At 40.2% G+C, this 16024-nt stretch overlaps 1 long non-coding RNA gene across 1 annotated transcript in view; it reads right to left on the bottom strand.

Moving 5' to 3' along the window:
* Positions 1-1040: 1040 nt before the first annotated feature.
* Positions 1041-16024, bottom strand: part of LOC114047161 — a 133635-nt gene continuing 118651 nt past the window's right edge. Inside the window, exons 2-3 of the long non-coding RNA XR_003569584.1 lie at positions 1807-1944; positions 1041-1470 (exon numbers count right to left, since the gene is read on the bottom strand). This is a non-coding gene — a long non-coding RNA (uncharacterized LOC114047161). The remainder of the gene's footprint in view (positions 1471-1806; positions 1945-16024) is intronic.

Raw genomic sequence — 16024 nt, forward strand, 5'->3', positions numbered from 1 at the left:
AGCTGGGCTTCTCTGAGCTGATTTTGACCAAGTGCTGGAGCCAAAGGCATTTCAAAGGAAACAGTTCTGGAAGAAACTTAAAGAAATAAAATCAGAAACAAGATTGTGTGTGTGTGCCTATCTAAGCATATGCATCTGTGAAAGTGGATGATAAAAAGAAGGAATTTGTTAAAGCAGGCAGAAGACATCTCCATCTCCATCCCCTGCTCCGCTCTCCCCGAAAGGCACCGGTGTCTCTCAGCAGGAGCTGCCAACAAAATGACACTGCCCAGCAGGGACCCTGCTTGGTGATGCTAACTAGGCCTGAAGAATTGGCTTTCTCATTAGGAATCACAAAAGTTTTCGACCTAGACAATAAATAAGTTTGGCACAGTCCTGTGGGGAAATTTTAAGGGAATGGGAGATGGAAGGATCAGACACACAGATAAAAACAAATACTTTGGAAATGATGAGTCCAAGCATAAACCTTAACTACATGGCAGAAAATTCAATTTGCTCAAAAAAACCAATGTCTTATCAGATAAAGACCAGAGTTTTTGCGTTCCCAACAGTCACTGTTGGATATTCCCTTCGTTCATTTGACACTCTTTAATCTTGGTTCTATAGTTCATCTTACCTTTTATTGATGGGTTTTGTTGTTGTATTTACAGATTACTCCCACTAATTAGAGGCTTCTTATTACAAAGTAAAACTAATTATATACTTGTTATATGTAAACAGTTAAGTTAAACCAGTAATAGAGAACCTTGTCTGAAAGTATATGCAACATTTTGCATCTGTAGGGTCTTCCCACCTCATTAAAAAAAATTACAAATCTATTTTCTCTCCTTTCAACCTCCACTCCACTGGGGTAAAAAAAAGAAAAGAAAAACAAATTTCTTGTAACAAAAATCACAATCAGGTAAACAAATTCCTTTAATGACTGTACATAGATCTGTACATAGATAAATAGATAAAATGTGATAAATACATAATGTGAAATATGATATATTATATGACATGATGTATTATATATGACATGAAATGGTTAGCATGTCCCATCATCAGTTGATTGGCATCATGAATAGTCACTGTTTTTATCATAGTTCTTATAGCTTTCAGAGTTGTTTGTTTTTTACAGTATTGTTCTTAGTGATGATGTTGCACTGCTAAAAATAGGACAGGAATATGACCCTTGAAATGGATGTTCTAACCTTGGAAACCAGGCACCAGCATGAAAGCTATCAGTGACTGTGGGTCAGGAGCTGGCAGGACATCAAAAATCCAGTTAGGCAAGGAAATGCTGAAGAATCATTTGTGTAACAGCTGTCAGGCAGTCAAAGGGTCTGTAGTCCTGGCAGACAGACATGTTGGGTTGAGGCACAACAATCTTAGTTCTGTGATGCAATCCCAAGTAAGATTTGCTTCAGCAGAAGTTCTCAAATAACTCCTTCCTCTCACAGGAGTCTGAGGGTTGGAGCGTTATTGAGGCTGTTGGTGAAGGTAGCAATAGTATTGGTGAACACGATAATCATACTGATATTGCCCACATTTACATATTGCTTTATGGTTTACAAAGTGCTATCCCCCCAATAACTATGTGAGGGAGGCAATATGCATCTTTTTTTTTTTTCTTTTGAGGCAATCAGGGTTAAAGACTTGCTTAGGGTCACATAGCTATTAAATATCTGAGGCTGGATTTGAACTCAGGTCTTCCTGACTCCAAGGCTAGTACTCTATTCACTGCGCCACCTAGCTGCCTGCAGCAATATGCATCTTAATTTTACAGATGAAGAAACAGAGATCCAGAGAGATGAAGTGGCTTACCTTTTGCTAGTTGCATGACATTGCAGATGGGTACTGGATTTGGAATCAGTACACTTGTTTTGAGATGAAGCTTGTACCATTTGATAGCTGTGTGACCTTAGTTAGATCTGGTACTCCTCTGATTCTCAGCTTCCCCATCTGTTAAATGAAAGTAATGCTATGTATCCTACCTCTATAACAAAGCTGCTGTATACTTTATGATGGCTCAAAAGAGGAGATACAAGAAAATACCCCTTTGCAGAGATGGGAGGTCCACAAGTGCTGTACCTTGCATGTATTTTCAGGCTTCTTCAAAATATTGATTACTTTTGCTAAATTTTCTCCTTTTTTGTCTTTAAAATGTTACTTATATTGGATGGCTCCCTGGGAAGGGGAAGAGGAGGAATACTAAGGAATACGTAATGTAAAAGACAAAAAACATTAATTTATAAGTGCTTTATAAACCTAAAAGAACTTCAGGAATTTGAGCTGCAATTGTTATAAATGGCACGGCCAGGACTAGAACCTTGTGTTATTTACCTCTCAAATTTGTTGTGAGAGTTAAATGAGGTAATGTATGTGGAGCACTTTGAAAACTTTAAAACATTGTGTAAATGTCAAATAAGATTATATAAATTGCAATGAAAAAAAATACCCTTCATTGGTGGAGGGAATTTCCTCACCTGAGAGTTAGTTCTCTATACCAAAGAAATCACAAATGATGTTCCTATACCTATCTCTAACACTAACGAGGTATCTCCAATGTGTACAATAAAATCAAATGAAATTATATGATAGAAGTAATCATAAATACTCTCTGTTTGATTTCTCTCTATTAATGCAAAGAGAGAGACAAAACAGGAAGATATAACCTTGCTAAATGTATTTGTTATTGTTGTACACTCAGAGTACAAATCGAAAAGTTAAAATCTCCCAGATGCTCTTATTGGAAGGTTAGGTTTTGGGAACTACATCCATCCACTGGTCATTGTGTGACTACAAAAATGAGATACACAATAGAAAACTTTTTTTTTTCTAAATGCTCGTATCAGAGGAGACAAAAAAGAACTAAAAATGTCTACTCTCCAGTCTATGATATGTAGCCCTAAGAGTTCGTCCATTTGTAGGTATACCTTGGACAGACAGTGAAATGTTCAATGAACTGGGCCCATAATGGAAGAGGAGGAAGAGAGTAAGATAGATTTCATTTAGGAAAATGTGTAGGTCTTATAATGATTTCAAGCATCTCCATGAAGCAATCTTTTAACACCAGTATTCTTTTAGAGGTGGTATATGATTGTGAATCATGGAATTTCTCAATATCCAAAGAATTAAAATTGTATGTAGGCCAAAGGGCACTGAAGAAACAAACAACAAGTTAATATTTATATAAAACACTTTAAAGTTTTCAAAATACTTTACAAATGTTATCAAATTGATCTTTATAATAACTATGAGAGGTGGGCTATGTTATTTTCCCCACTTTACAAGTGAGGAAACTGAGGTAGGCAGAGGTTAAGTGGCTTGCCCAGAGTCAGAGAGTATCTAAAACCAAATTTGAATTTGGGTCTTCGTGACAATGGGTCTGGGATTCTATCTACTGTACCACATAGCTGCTCAGTATAGAAATAAATAGACAAGTGTTTACTAACAGAATCATACATGACACTATAAAAGGTATCAGAGGTGATATGCAATGAGCCATTCTTGAAGCCGACCTATGGAAAACGTACAGACACTGTGTCACAGAGAGCAATCTATTTAATTAATAAAATACCAAGGAACCTAGAAGAAGGCCTATAAGGCATCAAATTTCTGAGTGAAAATGAACAAAATAGGTAGGATAAGAATTTGTTACTGAACTGTGAGCTGAGGGATTAGATTATCCCCATCCCCATCCACGAGATCACAGATTCTTGAACTTGTTATCCAAGTAGTAAAATGGAATAGAGATCGGACCTGTGATATCACTGGTATAGGAGACTTATAGTTCAGGGAACTCTCCTAATATAGGTCAGCATCTTCTTTTTAACTTATGGACTTAGAAGTTTCCCAGGTCACAGAGAGGTTAAGTGATTTTCCCAGTCTCCCAGCCAGTATATCTCACAGTCAGACCTTGGACTTGGGTCTTAATGGCTTCAAGGCTGGCTCTATTGGCAAAGCCACACTACCTGCATTATAACATAATTATATGAACATTACATTTAGGGAATTGCATAGTATCCTTAATGATGTCTAGCACAAAACCCCATATTATTAACACAGATCTTCCAGTGATTCTGAACTTAAATGAATTTTGGAATACCACAATTTCAAAAGAAGGAAAGTTGGAAGTGACCCAAAGGGTAATGGAAAGATACATCAGGCACAGGTAGGCAGATGCATGTTTCCAATGACGGCATACTTGCAAGAAGTAATATTAGGAGAATCATTCAGGAAACATATGAAGGATCACATGGAAAGACCAGGTTTGGTCTGCATTGATGGAGGGGCCATAGGAATGAGAGCGCATATCCATTGAAGCATGAGTACAGCATAGGATCATAGATCTAGAGAAGAAAAGGACCTTAGAGTCCTTCTAGTCTAAATCCCTCACTTTACAGGCAAGAAAACTGAGGCCCAGAGTGGTTACAAGTGTTTGTCAGAGGTGAGATTTAAACCCTGGTCCTCACACTCCGAGGTAAGTGTTCTTTCCATTTAATCAAGTTGTATGATTCAATTCAGTTCACTTTAGGTTAATTCAGTTCAATGCAAAGCCTGGGTAGGATTTGAATAGCAGGGGTAAGAACACTTTGGGAGGTGTGGGAAAGGAATAGCATGTATAACAATAATTGAACCAGTGTGGGTCAAGGAGATCTGGGGTATGTACCCTCTCCTACCAAGGGGCCCCTAGATTTGAGTTGACATATAAGGTTCATTCGCAAAAAAGCCTGGCCTTGAAAAAGAAGAATCAGGTTCTTTATTCTTCTACCCCAGAATTCTGAGGAAAATAAGTTTAAATCTTAAAGTAAGCTTTTGTGTCAAGTGTCTCTCAAAAAGGGAGTAGAAAGGTACTCAATGTACATTGTTGATATAGGATAGATATTTATTTCTTGTCACACATGGGAAAAGCTTAAGAAACAAAAGGCTCATAGTCATGCATTGACAAAGACTGAAACAGGCTATAGTAACCCACAACTCCTATTATACTTTGCTGAAAAGTTGATACTTTAAACACTAAAAAAAATACAGTGGGTTTGATGGACAGTCACTTCATCTTCAATTTGGCTCTGCACTGTCTAAATAAGTGCCTCAGGAAAAAAAAATAGCATCTTCTGACAAGCCAGACCAAGAGTTGGCTACATCCTCTTGTTAGTGGCCATTATTTCTGAGAAGAACTACAGGCATTACTACTGCAAGTCAACAGACCCTGACGGTGGAACCCCAGCACTTCTCAATTCCCACACTAGCCACTTGCATAGTGTCCACCTCTACTGATGGATATTCAGTCATCTGTGCTCAGAGAAAGAAATGAAAAGCAGAAGAAGCAAGCAAGGGTCTGATCCCACGCTCAGATTTCCGTAAGTCACATATAGGCCTGCTGCATGTAGGAGCACTGGCCATGGCTACCCGGATGAGAGAGATACAGTCCTTGTCCTCACCAATAAGTCCTAAAGCAGTAGTCCCATACTATACTTTCTAGAAAAAAAAAAGGAAAGACTGAGAGGAAACGTTGTTTCTCCCTTAAAAATCTACTAAGTGGGCTGCTCTTCCTGAGTCATACCCCTTGCCTCTGTCTGGGTGTTGCCATTTACTACTGTTTTTATCACAGACAAGTCCCATCCTCCCTTTGGGCATATTTCTTCAGCTGTCGAATGAAGGGATTGGATTTTAGGAGGGCAGCAGCCTGGTTAAAGCAGAAGACGTATGAAAGAAGAAGTAGAAGACAGCTTCAGTTCATAACTCATCAGGTCTCCCTCTGTGTTTATATCATGTTTTCATGATTTACTTCATTTGAACCTCATGATCACCTTGTCAGTTTGGTAGTGGAAGTATTATTATCCCCATTTTACAGATGAGGAAAAGTACAACTTTGGGTGGGGAGGAGAATGACTTACACAGGCAGTAAAGACAGAGACAATTGGGTCCAGATTTTGGACTCTGGCCCAGTTCACATTTTATTGAAGTACAATACCTCTTTCTGAAAGAAGGACTCTTTTTCTCCTTTAGCAATAATCTTACTCCTGAGGGAGGAGATCAGGCATGTGGGGGCTTAAAATGCTCTGTTTTTTGCTTCTCAAATCTCTTTCTGTCTCCATCTCTATCTTTGTCTCTGTCTTTCTATCTCTCCTTTGTTTCTCTGTCTCTGTGTCTATCCATCTGTCTGTCCATATTTGTCTTCCTCTCTCCCACTTCAAAGAAGTCACGTGTAAAATAGGTGGAGAGGGGAAAGAAGAGGATGTTTCCAGGCATGAACTGGCTCCTTGACATTGAGAAAGCCTTCTAAAATTGCCTGGTTCTCAGGATGCTTTAATTTCACATCTTCTTTTTGACTTCTTGGCAGTTATTTCTTTGAGAGCTCATCATCTGCCAGCACCCCCAGACCATTTTCTTACAATTGAATTTATGTCTCTTTTCTGCCTTTCACCATATGTAGGTACGTATGCATGTCTATTATCACCGTCTCCTGGTTTGAGGTTTGGGGTTTGTTTGGTTTAGTTTTCCTATCATAAACAGTGTTTCCATTTGGCTGCAGTCGTCCGGGGGAGACCTATAAAATCTGACTCAGGAACAAACAGAGAGAGAGAGAGGGAAAAAAAATACAGGAAACAAAAGTAATATGGGGAGAAAATGAAAGAGATTTAGTGCAGCTATCAACCGGCCGTTGTGCCGGCTTTAAGAGTCTGTTGAAACAACATAATAAAAGACAATAAAGGTAGGATTTATGACCTACCTGGTGGAAGTGGTTGATGCTTTGTATCCTAAACACATACATCCCACCCCGGTCTCTGCTCCAGAAGGGGGCTCTGCTTTTCCGGGGTGCTGTCCCTCAAATCACTCAGAACACAAGAGAAGCAGCAGATAGCCTTGGAAGGGTCAAAGGTGGATTAAACAGGGGGTAGGTTAAACATCCTCTGGCTTCTTGGTCTCTTTCCAGCCCTTGCTTGGTTCCTTTGAGTCCCACAATTTATCGACCCAGCCTTGTGTCTTAAAAACTCCGATTTGTTCAGTTTGACTGGAAAATCTCTGAGTGATTCACCAAAATCCATGTGAGTCCCTTAGAACTTTCATGGGTAAGGCCTTTTTCCACAAAGGGACTGAGGGAATAGGTTCCCTTTAGCTCAACCTTTCAGCACAAATGCCTTAACTATGCAGAAAAGGTAATCAAAACTAGGTTAGAGTAATTTGCAAGAACCACAAGATAATTATGTCTTGGGATTCAAGGTCAATGTGGTGGGAGATGAGGGATAAAAAGTTCATGAAATTGGGAGTCAAGAGACCTGGGTTCAAGTTTTTACACTGTTTTTACTCATAATACCTTAGGGAATGCTCTTACCTTCTCTTAGCCTCAGTTTCCTCATCTGGGAAATTAAGAGAGTGAGCTCGATGCTTTCTAAGTTTCTTTGTAGCTCTAAAATTGTTTTGCTGTTTCTCATGTTAGAAGTGATCCCCATGACATTTTGGCTTGCCCCCAAAAGCCAGATATCTGACTACATGATAGGTAACAGAATCTCAGTCAGTTAAAGCAGACAGTATCTCTGGCTACTCCCTTGTTAGGTTTCATAAGATCAGAGCTCTAGCTGGATGGAGTATGAGATGCCACTTACTCCAACTCTCTCTTTTAAAATTGTGGAAACTTTGTCCCAGGGAATATTGAATGTCTTCCCAAAGGTTGCACAGAGAAAGTTAGTATTGAGATTTGAACCCAGAGGCCCCTGACTCTAGAGCTAGTGTACTTTTCTCTTGTATCCCACTCTCCCTTCTTCATGTGGTGAGTGTCACGGAGCTAAAATATGTGGGAAGTAAAATCAGGTGAAAATTTTGCCTAGGCCTGTGTTTATAACAGGTACCTTTGACCTTTTAGGACCCTCCAAATAGGTCTAGAAGATGTTGCCTTTTGAGACCCGAATTCTTAACTCAGGGAACAGAGCAAATCTGTTCTTCCTAAAGTTATCTAAGGGGACAGCCCAAAAGCAAGGATGACAGGAAGATGGTAGTGATGGTAGTATTAAGATAGAGCTACTCTGGACAAGGCAAGGAAGCAGGGGTCAGGAGACAGGACCCCCTGCTCAGCTTTAAGCCTCAGTTGGCATCAAATCCTCATTAGCAGAGTCAGAGATGCAGTAATAGGCTGAATAAATCCCTGTAAAGCCAGGACTAATGGTGTCTGCTGGAGCCAGAGCTGGAGCTTGCCATAAACAGTCCCAGGCGAAGCCTGGCCAAGGCTGCTCTAATTGTCAGAGCCCAATCAGAGGGGCCAGTGAGCATGAAATGACAGATTAGTTCAGGGGTGTGAATGCCAGCCTCTCCTGGGATCCTGGGCTTGCTTCTGCACTGTCTTCAGCTCCATGTGTGAGGGTTACAGGGAAGGAAAGAGGGGCCCTCCAAGCTTCTGGGGCCTCTCCCCAAGGCATCTTCTCAGGGAATCATGACTGGGCAATCCAAAGTTCTGATGTCAGCAAATGGTCCCTGGGGTGGCTGTTAGAGATGCTGCTACCCCCCCACTGCATTCAGCTCTTTCTTTTCCTTCTTCTTCTCTTATTTTTCCATTCCCCTTTCTTTCTTAATCTCCAGCTTCTCTTTCTATCATCTCTCTTCTCTCTTCCCCCTCTTATATTTTTACTTCTCCATTTTCCCTTTCCTTTTTACATTCCTTTCTTCTCCCTATCTTTTCTAATTTCCCTCTTCTCTTTGTCTCATTATTCTTCTGTCTCCTTATCTTCTTATAATTTCTTTTCCCCATTCCCCCTCATTTCTCCCTTTCCCCTTCAAATCATTCTACTTCTCTTTTTATTTCTCCCATGGTCTATTCCCTCCTTTCTTCAGCATTTCCCTATGATGGAAAGAATGCTACCATCCACCAATTACTCAGACCCACAACAAACTGTGTGTAAACCTCTACTTTTAACTCTCGCCCACATATCCAATCTGTGGACAAAGCCTGCCAAATTTAACTTTGTATATTCTGCTTCTTGCCTATAACTCTCCCATCACCCTGGTACAGGCCCTAATCGCCTTATCCCTGCACTATTGCAATAGCTTGCTGGTCAGTTTCCCTGCCTCAAATCTCTCCCACTCCAATCCATCATCCACTCAGCTGTCAAATTAATATTCCTAAAATGCAGATCTGACCATGTCACCCTCCTATTCAATTAACTCCAATGGCTCCTTATCACTTCCAGGATCAAATATAAAATCCTCTGTTTGACTTTCAAAGCTCTTCATAATCTGCCCCCCTCCTACATTTCAGTCTTTTACCTTACTAACCCCCACATATTCTGTCATCCAGTGACACCTGTCTCCTTGTTGTTCTTCAAACAAGACATTCCATCTCTCCTGACATTGGACATTTTCACTGGCAGTTTCCCATGCCTGGAATTTTCTCCCTACTCATCTCTGCCTCCTGGCTTCCTTGGCTTTCTTCAAATGCCTTCTAAAATCTCACCTTCTAGAGTAAGTCTTTTCTGGTCTCCCTCAATCCTTGTGCCTTCTTCCTTCTATCAATTATCTCCTATTTATCAAGCATATATCTTGTTTGTACATAATTATTTACATAATCTCACCCCATAATTCTTCTCCTTAAGAGCAAGGACTGTTTTTTTTTCTTTTTGCCTTTCTTGGTTCCCCATTGCTTAGTGCCATTCTTGACATATAGTAGGTACTTAATAAATGCATATCTCTGACTATTCTAGTTCTCTCTTTGTTTCTCCAATCTTTTTTTCTTCTCTCTCATTCCCCTTCTCTTTGTATTCCTTTCTCTGTCTTTCATCCATTGCTTTCTTCTATATTTTCTCCACTTCCTTACCTGTTCTTTTGGACTTTTGCAATTATCTCTTTTCCAGTCATCTTTCTCCTTTACTTCATCTTCCTTTTTCTCCTTCCCCTCTTCATCCTATTATAATCCTAGCTCTGAACATCCTTAGTACACAATACCTAGATTATTGATAATTTTTGAAAGACTATGAAGATGGATTAGACTATTTTGCTTATCTAATACTAGACAAATTATTTTTAATCTAGTCTAAACTCTTCACATTAGAGATAAGGAAACTGAGGCCCAAAGAAATGAAGTGAATTGATTGAGCTCACACAGGGGGTTAATGGAAGAACTAAGACCATCTCTGGTTCCCAATTCAGTATTCTTTCTACAGAGATGGTTTAAAGGACAGGCAGCTTGGGGTGTACTCACTGATACAACTAATTCTTCTTTCTATTTTCCCCCACCTCCAGGCCCACCTGCCAGCCAGGGTTCCTAGGAACAGGTGGAGGCCTCTCACCTAATGCTCAGATAATTGAATTAAACAGCAAGTCTCAGGGCAGGTGTCCAGAGTAGCTGCTGGGAGACCCTCTGCACTTAGCTGAGGCAGACAAGGGTCTAGATCAGGATTATGTACATAAGTAATAGACTCACACATCCATTTCATTAACCACCTGGGAATAGTGCTAACTTAGTAAATGCAGGGGCAAGAATTAGATATAAATTATATGCCATATAAACCTAATGGAACATTCTGAACGAATTGCTACTTCCCTACTGGTTTCAGAGCTAGGCTTTAATTTGAGGAAAGAGATCAATCAGTTTTATAAAGTACGTGCAATGTACAGTGGGAAGAGTACTGGACTTGGACTTAGGCAAGATCTGGGCTCCCATCTTTGCCCTGGCACTTGATTAGTTATGTGACCTTGGGCAAGTCACTTAACCTCTATCAGCCCTATCTTCCTTCATCTGTAAAATGGGAAAAATAATGATACTTGAAATTCCTACTTCACAGGGTTGTTTCAAGGAATGCACTTCTCAAACATTCTGTTCACTTTACTTCATCATCAATATCCACCTAGAACCAAAAATAAATCCCTGGAGGACTGAACTCTTTCAATTCCCAAACTCCTCTCAGGCCCTTCTTGGCCCCACCCCCCCAGGTTCAGATTGGTAAGTGGTTCATATGTTGGCAACTATATCAATCCCCTCTGCTCTAGCCATGTTTTCTTTTACTCCTGTCTCATTATCTTTTCCCCCTTCCCTCTCCCCTCCTTGCTTTCCAGTTCTGGAACCATTTTCGGATCAACACAGACACTTGTCCTGAAAAGGATGTGTCAATTTACTCCCTTCTAGGAATCTATTCACTGTCCCTATAATTTACCAAACCAATACACCCCTATCTTCCTATTTGCATTGTTCCTCTCATTTAGAACACAGGCAGCAGGGACTGTTGTGTTTGCTTTTATATCATAGTGCTTATCACATAGCAGGTGCATAATAAATGCTCATTCATTCATTCATTCCTTCGTAAATGCATTATTATTTCTGTTGTTATATCTATAACATTACTTGTATCCAGCCCATACTCTCTAATCACAGTGCTACCACCTTAGTTAGATCTTTACTAAGTCATAACTCAGAATGAGGGAGGTAAGGGGGATGGGTTATGGTCTTTCTCTCCCCCCTTTTACTCACTAGAAACAGAGCTCACTAATTGACACATGAGGGAGCCAAAGCAAGAGAGCAAGACAGAATCTCTCTGTCTCTCTCTCTCATTCTGTCTCTCTCTATCTCTCTGTCTCTCTCTCTTTCTCTGTCTCTCTGTCTTTATGTGTATACACACATATAAAAACACACATATGTATGCACACAAATTATGTATGTTTGTATGCGTGTATGCATGTGTACCTAGTTGTTGTTGTTTGTCCATTGTTCTCAGAGAGGACTATTATATCAGGAAGGTGATGCCATGACATGCAAGTGAATTGGATTTAACAGAGGGAGGACTGTGCAAAGTCGCCAGCCTCACTTTCTCCTCTGGAGACATCTGGGTCCAGTGGCAAGATATAGATCAGAATGACTAGGGATGGCCCTGGGAGACCTTGGCCTTTTTAAATGAAGGTCTTTAACATGTCTCACTTTGACTGAGGCAACACCTAATCAGTAATTAAGGCTAGATAAGAAATGAGGCCTATCTGGAGAGAGAGGTGAAGGCCCAAGGTTTTATAGGGAAGGCAGCAAGGGCAGAATTCATCTGTTTAATGAGAAAAGGGCAGGATTCTTGGGGACAGTTTGCCCTGGGCAAAGCTCTAGAGAAGGCAGTGGGAAGAAAGATGACTGGGTGATACAGATAATTACCCCTAGTTGGTGTTATTTGTACTGTGCCTTCCAAGGGAGAAGACAGAGTAGGAGGGAGGGATGGGTGAAGTAAGACCTTTGTGATAGAAAGCAGTTCATAAAAGAGATGCACATGGAAGAGTTGTACCTGCCAGTTTCTGGAAGAATTTGGGGGAAGAGTGACTAACTAGAGATCCCAGGAAGGAAGTATCAGACAGAAAGCAGCAGGGAGGCAAATGATCCATTAGTGAGACGGGACTTCAGGCACAAAGTATCCCCTCCTTGGGAGAAGGGGAAGAACCTTATGGCATGGTCATACAATGTAACCCCTGGAGGCAAAGGGTGAGGAAGTGTATTAGCAGGTATATCTGCTACCAACACCATGCAATTGGGACTTTGTATCTAGATACTATCATTCTAAAGATGGAAGACTAAGTCTCCATTTTACTCCTTCCCAGTGCGTTCTCTTTCTTTGTACCTCAAGAGTTCTATTGCTTCCCCACCCAATTTCCATTCCCTTTGTCTAGTATAACTGCATTATACTGTACTCTTTGAGAATATCTATAACTAGGAATTCTGCCATCTGGAGCAAATTCATTCCTGAAGTTGTAGAGACAAAACCACTGCCATATCCTGAGACAAGTATAACCTGCCACTGCTGCTATTCCAGCATTTAAGTGTTATGAGATCCTAGGCCAGGCAGTTATGCTAGTTGGGTGCAATTCAGTGGGTGTGGCAGTGAGGAAAGTTGGGCTCTTGGGAAAGGGGATTATAGCAATGGTGCCTTTAGGACTGATGCCCAGGCTTGGTGAAGTCAAGCTTTCTTCTCCAAAATTACTGACATGCCTGTTGGTCATGCTTCTTCCAGGTAATAAGTAGTCTTCTTCATCCTCTAGTACCCTGAGTACTCCAGGTTAATTTATATGACTGTGACAAAGGAAAATTCTGTTCTCTCCCTTTTTCTCCCACGCCTTGGCACAAAACCCTTGATAACTAAGGCTAATGAATTCTGATAATGAGGCCTGAGGAGAGGCTACTGGATTTAACAGTTAAGAGATGATTGGTAACCTTATAGAGAATAGTTTCAATTTACAAAATAGCCAATTTATGACTTTAATAGCCAAACTACAAGTGATTGATAAATGGTCAGGAGATGAGGCTGTCCAGGCAATGAGTGAAGGTAACCTATGTTAGTATTTTTGCTTTGAAAGAGAGAAGAGATATAGAATGATATATTGAGATATTTGGAAGATCAAGTGATTTGTTTTTAAAGATGAGAGCTGGGCATATTTGTAGGTGATGGGGAAAAAGTCAGTGAGAAAAAAGTGATTGAAGGTGGAATAATGAAGGAAAATGATTCTACAGCTAAGCTCCCAGAGGGGTTGGAAAGGAATGTTTACAAGATTACAAGAGGAGGAATTGACTTTGGTAAAGTGAGAAGCCACATGTTTGTCGGAAACTGGAGCAAAAGAAGGGAGAATGTAGAAAGATGTTGAGCAGAAACGTTCTAGCTTGATGGCTAAAGTGGTTCCTTTTCTCAGAGAGGGCTTGGAGAGAAGATGCTGTAGGAAAAAATGGGAAAGAAGGAAATGTTTAGAAAAGCCAGTGTGGTTTATGGCTATTCATTTTGTTGTTTAGAAATTTTCAATGAGCTTCCCTTCCCTATAGGATAAAATACAAATGGAGCCTAGCTTTTAAGGCCCTACACAATCTATTTTCAACCTAATCATCCAATCTTCTATTCAGTAGTATTGCTCTTTATGTACTTTGTCTTCCAGGTAAATTTACCTCTCAGCTATTCTTCCATTTCATCCTGTTTTATTTTACTTTTGTGCATTTGTATAGTCTCTCTGCCATGCCTGGACCATGCTCCTTCCTCATCTCCTCTGACTGTCCAAACTTTTAATTATTTTTTGCTCATTTTTTCCTAGATTTTTGTTCCCTGAATCTCCTTTTGCCCCATCACTTCTACATTTTCATATATGTCATATCCCATTCTGCCCTACCCAATTAAATTGTAATCTGCCTTGCATGCAGGTACTGCATTGCCTTGGCTTGTCTTTGTATCTTCAACACAGAGAATGGTGCATTCTGCACAATAGTTTTTTTTTAATAAGTATTGGTTGAATTCAAATAAATATAGTAGCTATAGCAGGAAGATTTTCAGGAGATACTCTCCCAAAAGTAACATTTCTTTTCTCTTCCTTTGACATTCATTTTCTATAAATCTGCTCAACCTTGAGCCCAGCTCCCTATTTCTTGAAAGCCCCACCCTATTCCAGAACCTTATTGTGGGAACAAATTTCACCTTATTAATCTCCTCAGTCTCTAGCAGCTCTACAACATGGTGACAGGTTGTAGAAACCAGGTTAGAGAGAGGTCAAAGACTAGTTTGACAGGAAAAACAGAATTTAAAAAAGTTTCATCTCAAATACATGGAAACATGCTGTGATGAGAGAAACATATACCTACACATACAAACACATTGGTCTGGGAGTGAGATGACCTGGGTTCTAGTCTAGGTTCTGGCACCAACTGGGAATGTGATCTTGGCTAAGACACTCTTTCGTTGTCCTCAATTTCATCAATGATGAAAGTAGGGCAAAAATAGTGCTTTAAAGTTTACAATGTACCTCTTCTGTGTTTTTTTTTTAATTTTTTTATTTAATTTTTTTTTTGCTAGACAATGGGGTTAAGTGACTTGTCCAGGGTCAGAAAGCTAATACGTGTCAAATGTCTGAGTCCATATTTGAACTCAGGTCCTCCTGACTCCAGAGCTGCTACTCTATCCACTGCACCACCTAGCTGCCCCCTACAAAGTACTTTCTTCATAGTAGCTGTGTGAAGTAGATGGTACAAAGTATCATCAACAGCATTTTATAAATGATGCCCTGAGGAACAGAGATGTTAAATGCTTTAACTAGGATCATGCTAGTAATAAATATCAGAATAGCCTTCAAAGCGAAGCTTGGGGTTTGATTCTGTCAAGCTGATTCTGAGTTTAGAGCTTCTTTTAGGCTATACTCTGCCTTTCAATTAATCAAATAATATCTGTCATTTTGACTTCACATGGTTATTGTGAGGATCAAATGAGCTACTGTGTGTGAAGGTGACTTACAAAGTATAAAGTACTATACAAATGCAAGAAAGAATTATTATGGTTTATTGGGGAAGATCTGAAAATCAGTGAAGGGATCCTTATTCTCTGGACGGCCCCAGAGGATAGCTGCTGTCCTGTTTTTCAGAATATTCCTCAGTGTCCTATTTGAAACTGATGAAAATACATCGGATAGATCAGTGATCCAACTCAGGGAAGCATTATTAATTTTCCAAACCACCAGGAATCCACAACACTTTTCTGTAAGAAGAGCTTTTGTTTGTTTGTTACTGAAGGCCTAGGCATCCCAAGAGAGGCGGGCTCATGAGTGCTATGGCTGAAGTCTATCACTTAGTAGTTAGAAATGCTGCAAGTCTAGGAGGGAAGAAGACATGGAAGTGAATGGTACCCACAACTGATTAGTTTGAATTTTGGAAATGCCTATTCCAAACCACAACACCCAAAAACTGCTTAAATAGAATGAGTACAATCATAATGAACTTGAAAATCAAACATAAGAGATAAATTCAATTTACTTAAAACTACTTTCTAGATGTTTGTCCCTAAACAAAGTCATTTAACCTTTCCGTACCTCAGTTTCCTCATCGTCCTTCTTCTCCTTCCTTCCTTCCTTCCTTCCTCCCTCCCTCCCCCCTCTCTGTCTCTCTGTCTCTCTGTCTCTCTCTTTCTCTCTCTCTCTCTCTGTCTCTCCTCCTCCTCCTCTTCCTCCTCCTACTCCTCCTGCTGCTGCTGCTGAACCAAGAGCAAGGAAATTTTCTACTGGCGGCAGAGAGTACTGGGGGTAGTGGAGAGACAAATACTGATCTAGGACTGAATCTTAAGTG

This window comes from Vombatus ursinus, unplaced genomic scaffold, assembly GCF_900497805.2.
Source record: "Vombatus ursinus unplaced genomic scaffold, bare-nosed wombat genome assembly UNPS02014786.1, whole genome shotgun sequence".
NCBI classification, from domain to species: domain Eukaryota; kingdom Metazoa; phylum Chordata; class Mammalia; order Diprotodontia; family Vombatidae; genus Vombatus; species Vombatus ursinus.